The sequence below is a fragment of the Sycon ciliatum genome, chromosome 7 (assembly GCF_964019385.1).
Source record: "Sycon ciliatum chromosome 7, ocSycCili1.1, whole genome shotgun sequence".
Classification (NCBI taxonomy): domain Eukaryota; kingdom Metazoa; phylum Porifera; class Calcarea; order Leucosolenida; family Sycettidae; genus Sycon; species Sycon ciliatum.
Window position 1 is genome coordinate 456,286 of NC_088649.1, and position 7,500 is coordinate 463,785.

The 7,500-nt window shown below is 34.0% G+C and overlaps 2 pseudogenes; both read right to left on the minus strand.

Annotated features, from left to right (window-relative positions):
* Positions 1-5,415: 5,415 nt before the first annotated feature.
* LOC135821494 (uncharacterized protein DDB_G0292186-like) lies at positions 5,416-6,087 on the minus strand (annotated as a pseudogene).
* Positions 6,088-6,823: 736 nt separating this feature from the next.
* Positions 6,824-7,500, minus strand: LOC135821493 (GATA zinc finger domain-containing protein 10-like; annotated as a pseudogene).

A 7,500-nucleotide genomic window follows, 5' to 3' on the forward strand; every position in this document is an offset into this window, starting at 1 on the left:
GTTGTTTTGGTTGTTGTTGTTGTTGTAGTTGTTGATGTTTTTGTTGTTGTTGTTGTTGCTGTTGTTGTTATTGTTGTTGTTGTTGTTGTTGTTGTTGTTGTTGTTGTTGTTGTTGTTGTTTTTGAATTTTGAAGTCTATATGCTCACGGTGGTGTTGCTGTTGTTGTTGTTTTGGTTGTTGTTGTTGTTGTAGTTGTTGATGTTTTTGCTGTTGTTGTTGTTGTTGTTGCTGTTGTTGTTATTGTTGTTTTTGTTGTTGTTGTTGTTGTTGTTGTTGTTTTTGAATTGTGAAGTCTATATTCTCACGGTGGTGTTGCTGTTGTTGTTGTTTTGGTTGTTGTTGTTGTTGAAGTTCTTGATGTTTTTGCTGTTGTTGTTGTTGTTGTTGTTGCTGTTGTTGTTATTGTTGTTGTTGTTGTTGTTGTTGTTGTTGTTGTTGTTTTTGAATTTTGAAGTCTATATTCTCACGGTGGTGTTGCTGTTGTTGTTGTTTTGGTTGTTGTTGTTGTTGCTGTTGTTGTTGTTGTTGTTGTTGTTGTTGATGTTTTTGCTGTTGTTGTTGTTGTTGTTGCTGTTGTTGTTATTGTTGTTGTTGTTGTTGTTGTTTTTGAATTTTGAAGTCTATATTCTCACGGTGGTGTTGCTGTTGTTGTTGTTTTGGTTGTTGTTGTTGTTGTAGTTGTTGATGTTTTTGCTGTTGTTGTTGTTGTTGTTGTTGCTGTTGTTGTTATTGTTGTTGTTGTTGTTGTTTTTGAATTTTGAAGTCTATATTCTCATGGTCGTTTTGCTGTTGTTGTTGTTTTGGTTGTTGTTGTTGTTGTAGTTGTTGATGTTTTTGCTGTTGATTTTGTTGTTGTTGCTGTTGTTGTTATTGTTGTTGTCGTTGTTGTTGTTGTTGTGGTTTTGGTTTTTGAATTTTGAAGTCTATATTCTCACGGTGGTGTTGCTGTTGTTGTTGTTTTGGTTGTTGTTGATGTTGTAGGTGTTGATGTTTTTGCTGTTGTTGTTGTTGTTGTTGTTGTTGTTGTTGCTGTTGTTGTTATTGTTGTTGTTGTTGTTGTTGTTGTTGTTGTAGTTGTTGTTGTTTTTGAATTTTGAAGTCTATATTCTCACGGTGGTGTTGCTGTTGTTGGTGTTTTGGTTGTTGTTGATGTTTTTTGCTGTTGTTGTTGTTGTTGTTGTTGTTGCTGTTGTTGTTATTGTTGTTGTTGTTGTTGTTGTTGTTGTTATTGTTGTTTTTGAATTTTGAAGTCTATATTCTCTCACGGTGGTGTTGCTGTTGTTGTTGTTTTGGTTGTTGTTGTTGTTGTAGTTGTTGATGTTTTTGCTGTTGTTGTTGTTGCTGTTGTTGTTGTTGCTGTTGTTGTTATTGTTGTTGTTGTTGTTGTTGTTGTTGTTGTTGTTGTTGTTGTTGTTGTTGTTGTTGTTGTTGTTGTTTTTGAATTTTGAAGTCTATATTCTCACGGTGGTGTTCCTGTTGTTGTTGTGTTGGTTGTTGTTGTTTTTAAGTTGTTGATGTTTTTGCTGTTGTTGTTGTTGTTGCTGTTGTTGTTATTGTTGTTGTTGTTGTTGTTGTTGTTGTTGTTGTTGTTGTTGTTGTTGTTGTTGTTGTTTTTGAATTTTGAAGTCTATATTCTCACGGTGGTGTTGCTGTTGTTGTTGTTTTGGTTGTTGTTGTTGTTGTAGTTGTTGATGTTTTTGTTGTTGTTGTTGTTGCTGTTGTTGTTATTGTTGTTGTTGTTGTTGTTGTTGTTGTTGTTGTTGTTGTTGTTTTTGAATTTTGAAGTCTATATGCTCACGGTGGTGTTGCTGTTGTTGTTGTTTTGGTTGTTGTTGTTGTTGTAGTTGTTGATGTTTTTGCTGTTGTTGTTGTTGTTGTTGCTGTTGTTGTTATTGTTGTTTTTGTTGTTGTTGTTGTTGTTGTTGTTGTTTTTGAATTTTGAAGTCTATATTCTCACGGTGGTGTTGCTGTTGTTGTTGTTTTGGTTGTTGTTGTTGTTGAAGTTCTTGATGTTTTTGCTGTTGTTGTTGTTGTTGTTGCTGTTGTTGTTATTGTTGTTGTTGTTGTTGTTGTTGTTGTTTTTGAATTTTGAAGTCTATATTCTCACGGTGGTGTTGCTGTTGTTGTTGTTTTGGTTGTTGTTGTTGTTGTTGTTGTTGTTGTTGTTGTTGTTGATGTTTTTGCTGTTGTTGTTGTTGTTGTTGTTGTTGCTGTTGTTGTTATTGTTGTGTGTTGTAGTTGTTGTTGTTGTTGTTGTTGTTGTTGTTTTTGAATTTTGAAGTCTATATTCTCACGGTGGTGTTGCTGTTGTTGTTGTTTTGGTTGTTGTTGTTGTAGTTGTTGATGTTTTTGCTGTTGTTGTTGTTGTTGTTGTTGTTGTTGTTGTTGCTGTTGTTGTTATTGTTGTTGTTGTTGTTGTTGTTGTTGTTGTTGTTGTTGTTGTTGTTGTTGTTGTTGTTGTTGTTGTTGTTGTTTTTGAATTTTGAAGTCTATATTCTCACGGTGGTGTTGCTGTTGTTGTTGTTTTGGTTGTTGTTGTTGTTGTAGTTGTTGATGTTTTTGCTGTTGATTTTGTTGTTGTTGCTGTTGTTGTTATTGTTGTTGTCGTTGTTGTTGTTGTTGTGGTTTTGGTTTTTGAATTTTGAAGTCTATATTCTCACGGTGGTGTTGCTGTTGTTGTTGTTTTGGTTGTTGTTGATGTTGTAGGTGTTGATGTTTTTGCTGTTGTTGTTGTTGTTGTTGTTGTTGTTGCTGTTGTTGTTATTGTTGTTGTTGTTGTTGTTGTTGTTGTTGTAGTTGTTGTTGTTTTTGAATTTTGAAGTCTATATTCTCACGGTGGTGTTGCTGTTGTTGGTGTTTTGGTTGTTGTTGATGTTTTTTGCTGTTGTTGTTGTTGTTGTTGTTGTTGCTGTTGTTGTTATTGTTGTTGTTGTTGTTGTTGTTGTTGTTGTTATTGTTGTTTTTGAATTTTGAAGTCTATATTCTCTCACGGTGGTGTTGCTGTTGTTGTTGTTTTGGTTGTTGTTGTTGTTGTAGTTGTTGATGTTTTTGCTGTTGTTGTTGTTGCTGTTGTTGTTGTTGCTGTTGTTGTTATTGTTGTTGTTGTTGTTGTTGTTGTTGTTGTTGTTGTTGTTGTTGTTGTTGTTGTTGTTGTTGTTGTTGTTGTTGTTGTTGTTTTTGAATTTTGAAGTCTATATTCTCACGGTGGTGTTCCTGTTGTTGTTGTGTTGGTTGTTGTTGTTTTTAAGTTGTTGATGTTTTTGCTGTTGTTGTTGTTGTTGCTGTTGTTGTTATTGTTGTTGTTGTTGTTGTTGTTGTTGTTGTTGTTGTTGTTGTTTTTGAATTTTGAAGTCTATATTCTCACGGTGGTGTTGCTGTTGTTGTTGTTTTGGTTGTTGTTGTTGTTGTAGTTGTTGATGTTTTTGTTGTTGTTGTTGTTGCTGTTGTTGTTATTGTTGTTGTTGTTGTTGTTGTTGTTGTTGTTGTTGTTGTTGTTTTTGAATTTTGAAGTCTATATGCTCACGGTGGTGTTGCTGTTGTTGTTGTTTTGGTTGTTGTTGTTGTTGTAGTTGTTGATGTTTTTGCTGTTGTTGTTGATGTTGTTGCTGTTGTTGTTATTGTTGTTTTTGTTGTTGTTGTTGTTGTTGTTGTTGTTTTTGAATTTTGAAGTCTATATTCTCACGGTGGTGTTGCTGTTGTTGTTGTTTTGGTTGTTGTTGTTGTTGAAGTTCTTGATGTTTTTGCTGTTGTTGTTGTTGTTGTTGCTGTTGTTGTTATTGTTGTTGTTGTTGTTGTTGTTGTTGTTTTTGAATTTTGAAGTCTATATTCTCACGGTGGTGTTGCTGTTGTTGTTGTTTTGGTTGTTGTTGTTGTTGTTGTTGTTGTTGTTGATGTTTTTGCTGTTGTTGTTGTTGTTGTTGTTGTTGCTGTTGTTGTTATTGTTGTGTGTTGTAGTTGTTGTTGTTGTTGTTGTTGTTGTTGTTTTTGAATTTTGAAGTCTATATTCTCACGGTGGTGTTGCTGTTGTTGTTGTTTTGGTTGTTGTTGTTGTAGTTGTTGATGTTTTTGCTGTTGTTGTTGTTGTTGTTGTTGTTGTTGTTGTTGCTGTTGTTGTTATTGTTGTTGTTGTTGTTGTTGTTGTTGTTGTTGTTGTTGTTGTTGTTGTTGTTGTTGTTGTTGTTGTTTTTGAATTTTGAAGTCTATATTCTCACGGTGGTGTTGCTGTTGTTGTTGTTTTGTTTGTTGTTGTTGTTGTAGTTGTTGATGTTTTTGCTGTTGTTGTTGTTGTTGTTGCTATTGTTGTTATTGTTGTTGTTGTTGTTGTTGTTGTTGTTGTTGTTGTTGTTGTTGTTGTTGTTGTTGTTGTTATTGTTGTTTTTTGAATTTTGAAGTCTATATTCTCTCACGGTGGTGTTGCTGTTGTTGTTGTTTTGGTTGTTGTTGTTGTTGTAGTTGTTGATGTTTTTGCTGTTGTTGTTGTTGCTGTTGTTGTTGTTGCTGTTGTTGTTATTGTTGTTGTTGTTGTTGTTGTTGTTGTTGTTGTTGTTGTTGTTGTTGTTGTTGTTGTTGTTGTTGTTGTTGTTGTTGTTGTTGTTGTTGTTGTTGTTGTTGTTTTTGAATTTTGAAGTCTATATTCTCACGGTGGTGTTGCTGTTGTTGTTGTGTTGGTTGTTGTTGTTTTTAAGTTGTTGATGTTTTTGCTGTTGTTGTTGTTGTTGTTGCTGTTGTTGTTATTGTTGTTGTTGTTGTTGTTGTTGTTGTTGTTGTTGTTGTTTTTGAATTTTGAAGTCTATATTCTCACGGTGGTGTTGCTGTTGTTGTTGTTTTGGTTGTTGTTGTTGTTGTAGTTGTTGATGTTTTTGTTGTTGTTGTTGTTGCTGTTGTTGTTATTGTTGTTGTTGTTGTTGTTGTTGTTGTTGTTGTTGTTGTTGTTTTTGAATTTTGAAGTCTATATGCTCACGGTGGTGTTGCTGTTGTTGTTGTTTTGGTTGTTGTTGTTGTTGTAGTTGTTGATGTTTTTGCTGTTGTTGTTGTTGTTGTTGCTGTTGTTGTTATTGTTGTTTTTGTTGTTGTTGTTGTTGTTGTTGTTGTTGTTTTTGAATTTTGAAGTCTATATTCTCACGGTGGTGTTGCTGTTGTTGTTGTTTTGGTTGTTGTTGTTGTTGAAGTTCTTGATGTTTTTGCTGTTGTTGTTGTTGTTGTTGTTGCTGTTGTTGTTATTGTTGTTGTTGTTGTTGTTGTTGTTGTTGTTTTTGAATTTTGAAGTCTATATTCTCACGGTGGTGTTGCTGTTGTTGTTGTTTTGGTTGTTGTTGTTGTTGTTGTTGTTGTTGTTGTTGTTGTTGTTGTTGATGTTTTTGCTGTTGTTGTTGTTGTTGTTGTTGTTGCTGTTGTTGTTATTGTTGTGTGTTGTAGTTGTTGTTGTTGTTGTTGTTGTTGTTGTTTTTGAATTTTGAAGTCTATATTCTCACGGTGGTGTTGCTGTTGTTGTTGTTTTGGTTGTTGTTGTTGTAGTTGTTGATGTTTTTGCTGTTGTTGTTGTTGTTGTTGTTGTTGTTGCTGTTGTTGTTATTGTTGTTGTTGTTGTTGTTGTTGTTGTTGTTGTTGTTGTTGTTGTTGTTTTTGAATTTTGAAGTCTATATTCTCACGGTGGTGTTGCTGTTGTTGTTGTTTTGTTTGTTGTTGTTGTTGTAGTTGTTGATGTTTTTGCTGTTGTTGTTGTTGTTGTTGTAGCTGTTGTTGTTATTGTTGTTGTTGTTGTTGTTGTTGTTGTTGTTGTTGTTGTTGTTGTTTTTGAATTTTGAAGTCTATATTCTCACGGTGGTGTTGCTGTTGTTGTTGTTTTGGTTGTTGTTGTTGTTGTAGTTGGTGATGTTTTCGCTGTTGTTGTTGTTGTTGTTGCTGTTGTTGTTATTGTTGTTGTTGTTGTTGTTGTTGTTTTTGAATTTTGAAGTCTATATTCTCACGCTGGTGTTGCTGTTGTTGTTGTTTTGGTTGTTGTTGTTGTTGTAGTTGTTGATGTTTTTGCTGTTGTTGTTGTTGTTGTTGCTGTTGTTGTTATTGTTGTTGTTGTTGTTGTTGTTGTTGTTGTTGTTGTTGTTTTTGAATTTTGAAGTCTATATTCTCGCGGTGGTGTTGCTGTTGTTGTTGTTTTGGTTGTTGTTGTTGTTGTTGTTGTTGATGTTTTTGCTGTTGTTGTTGTTGTTGTTGTTGTTGCTGTTGTTGTTATTGTTGTTGTTGTTGTTGTTGTTGTTGTTTTTGAATTTTGAAGTCTATATTCTCACGGTGGTGTTGCTGTTGTTGTTGTTTTGGTTGTTGTTGTTGTTGTAGTTGTTGATGTTTTTGCTGTTGTTGTTGTTGTTGTTGCTGTTGTTGTTATTGTTGTTGTTGTTGTTGTTGTTGTTGTTGTTGTTGTTGTTGTTGTTTTTGAATTTTGAAGTCTATATTCTCACGGTGGTGTTGCTCTTGTTGTTGTTTTGGTTGTTGTTGTTGTAGTTGTCGATGTTTTTGCTGTTGTTGTTTTTGTTGTTGCTGTTGTTGTTATTGTTGTTGTTGTTGTTGTTGTTGTTGTTGTTGTTGTTGTTGTTTTTGAATTTTGAAGTCTATATTCTCACGGTGGTGTTGCTGTTGTTGTTGTTTTGGTTGTTGTTGTTGTTGAAGTTCTTGATGTTTTTGCTGTTGTTGGTGTTGTTGCTGTTGTTGTTATTGTTGTTGTTGTTGTTGTTGTTGTTGTTGTTGTTGTTGTTGTTGTTGTTGTTGTTTTTGAATTTTGAAGTCTATATTCTCACGGTGGTGTTGCTGTTGTTGTTGTTTTGGTTGTTGTTGTTGTTGTTGTAGTTGTTGATGTTTTTGCTGTTGTTGTTGTTGTTGTTGTTGTTGCTGTTGTTGTTATTGTTGTTGTTGTTGTTGTTGTTGTTGTTGTTGTTGTTGTTGTTGTTTCTGACTTTTGAAGTCTATATTCTCACGGTGGTGTTGCTGTTGTTGTTGTTTTGGTTGTTGTTGTTGTTGTAGTTGTTGATGTTTTTGCTGTTGTTGTTGTTGTTGTTGTTGTTGCTGTTGTTGTTATTGTTGTTGTTGTTGTTGTTGTTGTTGTTGTTGCTGTTGTTGTTATTGTTGTTGTTGTCGTTGTTGTTTTTGAATTTTGAAGTCTATATTCTCACGGTGGTGTTGCTGTTGTTGTTGTTTTGGTTGTTGTTGTTGTTGTAGTTGTTGATGTTTTTGCTGTTGTTGTTGTTGTTGTTGTTGTTGTTGTTGTTGTTGTTGCTGTTGTTGTTATTGTTGTTGTTGTTGTTGTTGTTGTTGTTGTTGTTGTTGTTGTTGTTGTTGTTGTTGTTGTTGTTTTTGAATTTTGAAGTCTATATTCTCACGGTGGTGTTGCTGTTGTTGTTGTTTTGGTTGTTGTTGTTGTTGTAGTTGTTGATGTTTTTGCTGTTGTTGTTGTTGTTGTTGCTGTTGTTGTTATTGTTGTTGTTGTTGTTGTTGTTGTTGTTGTTGTTGTT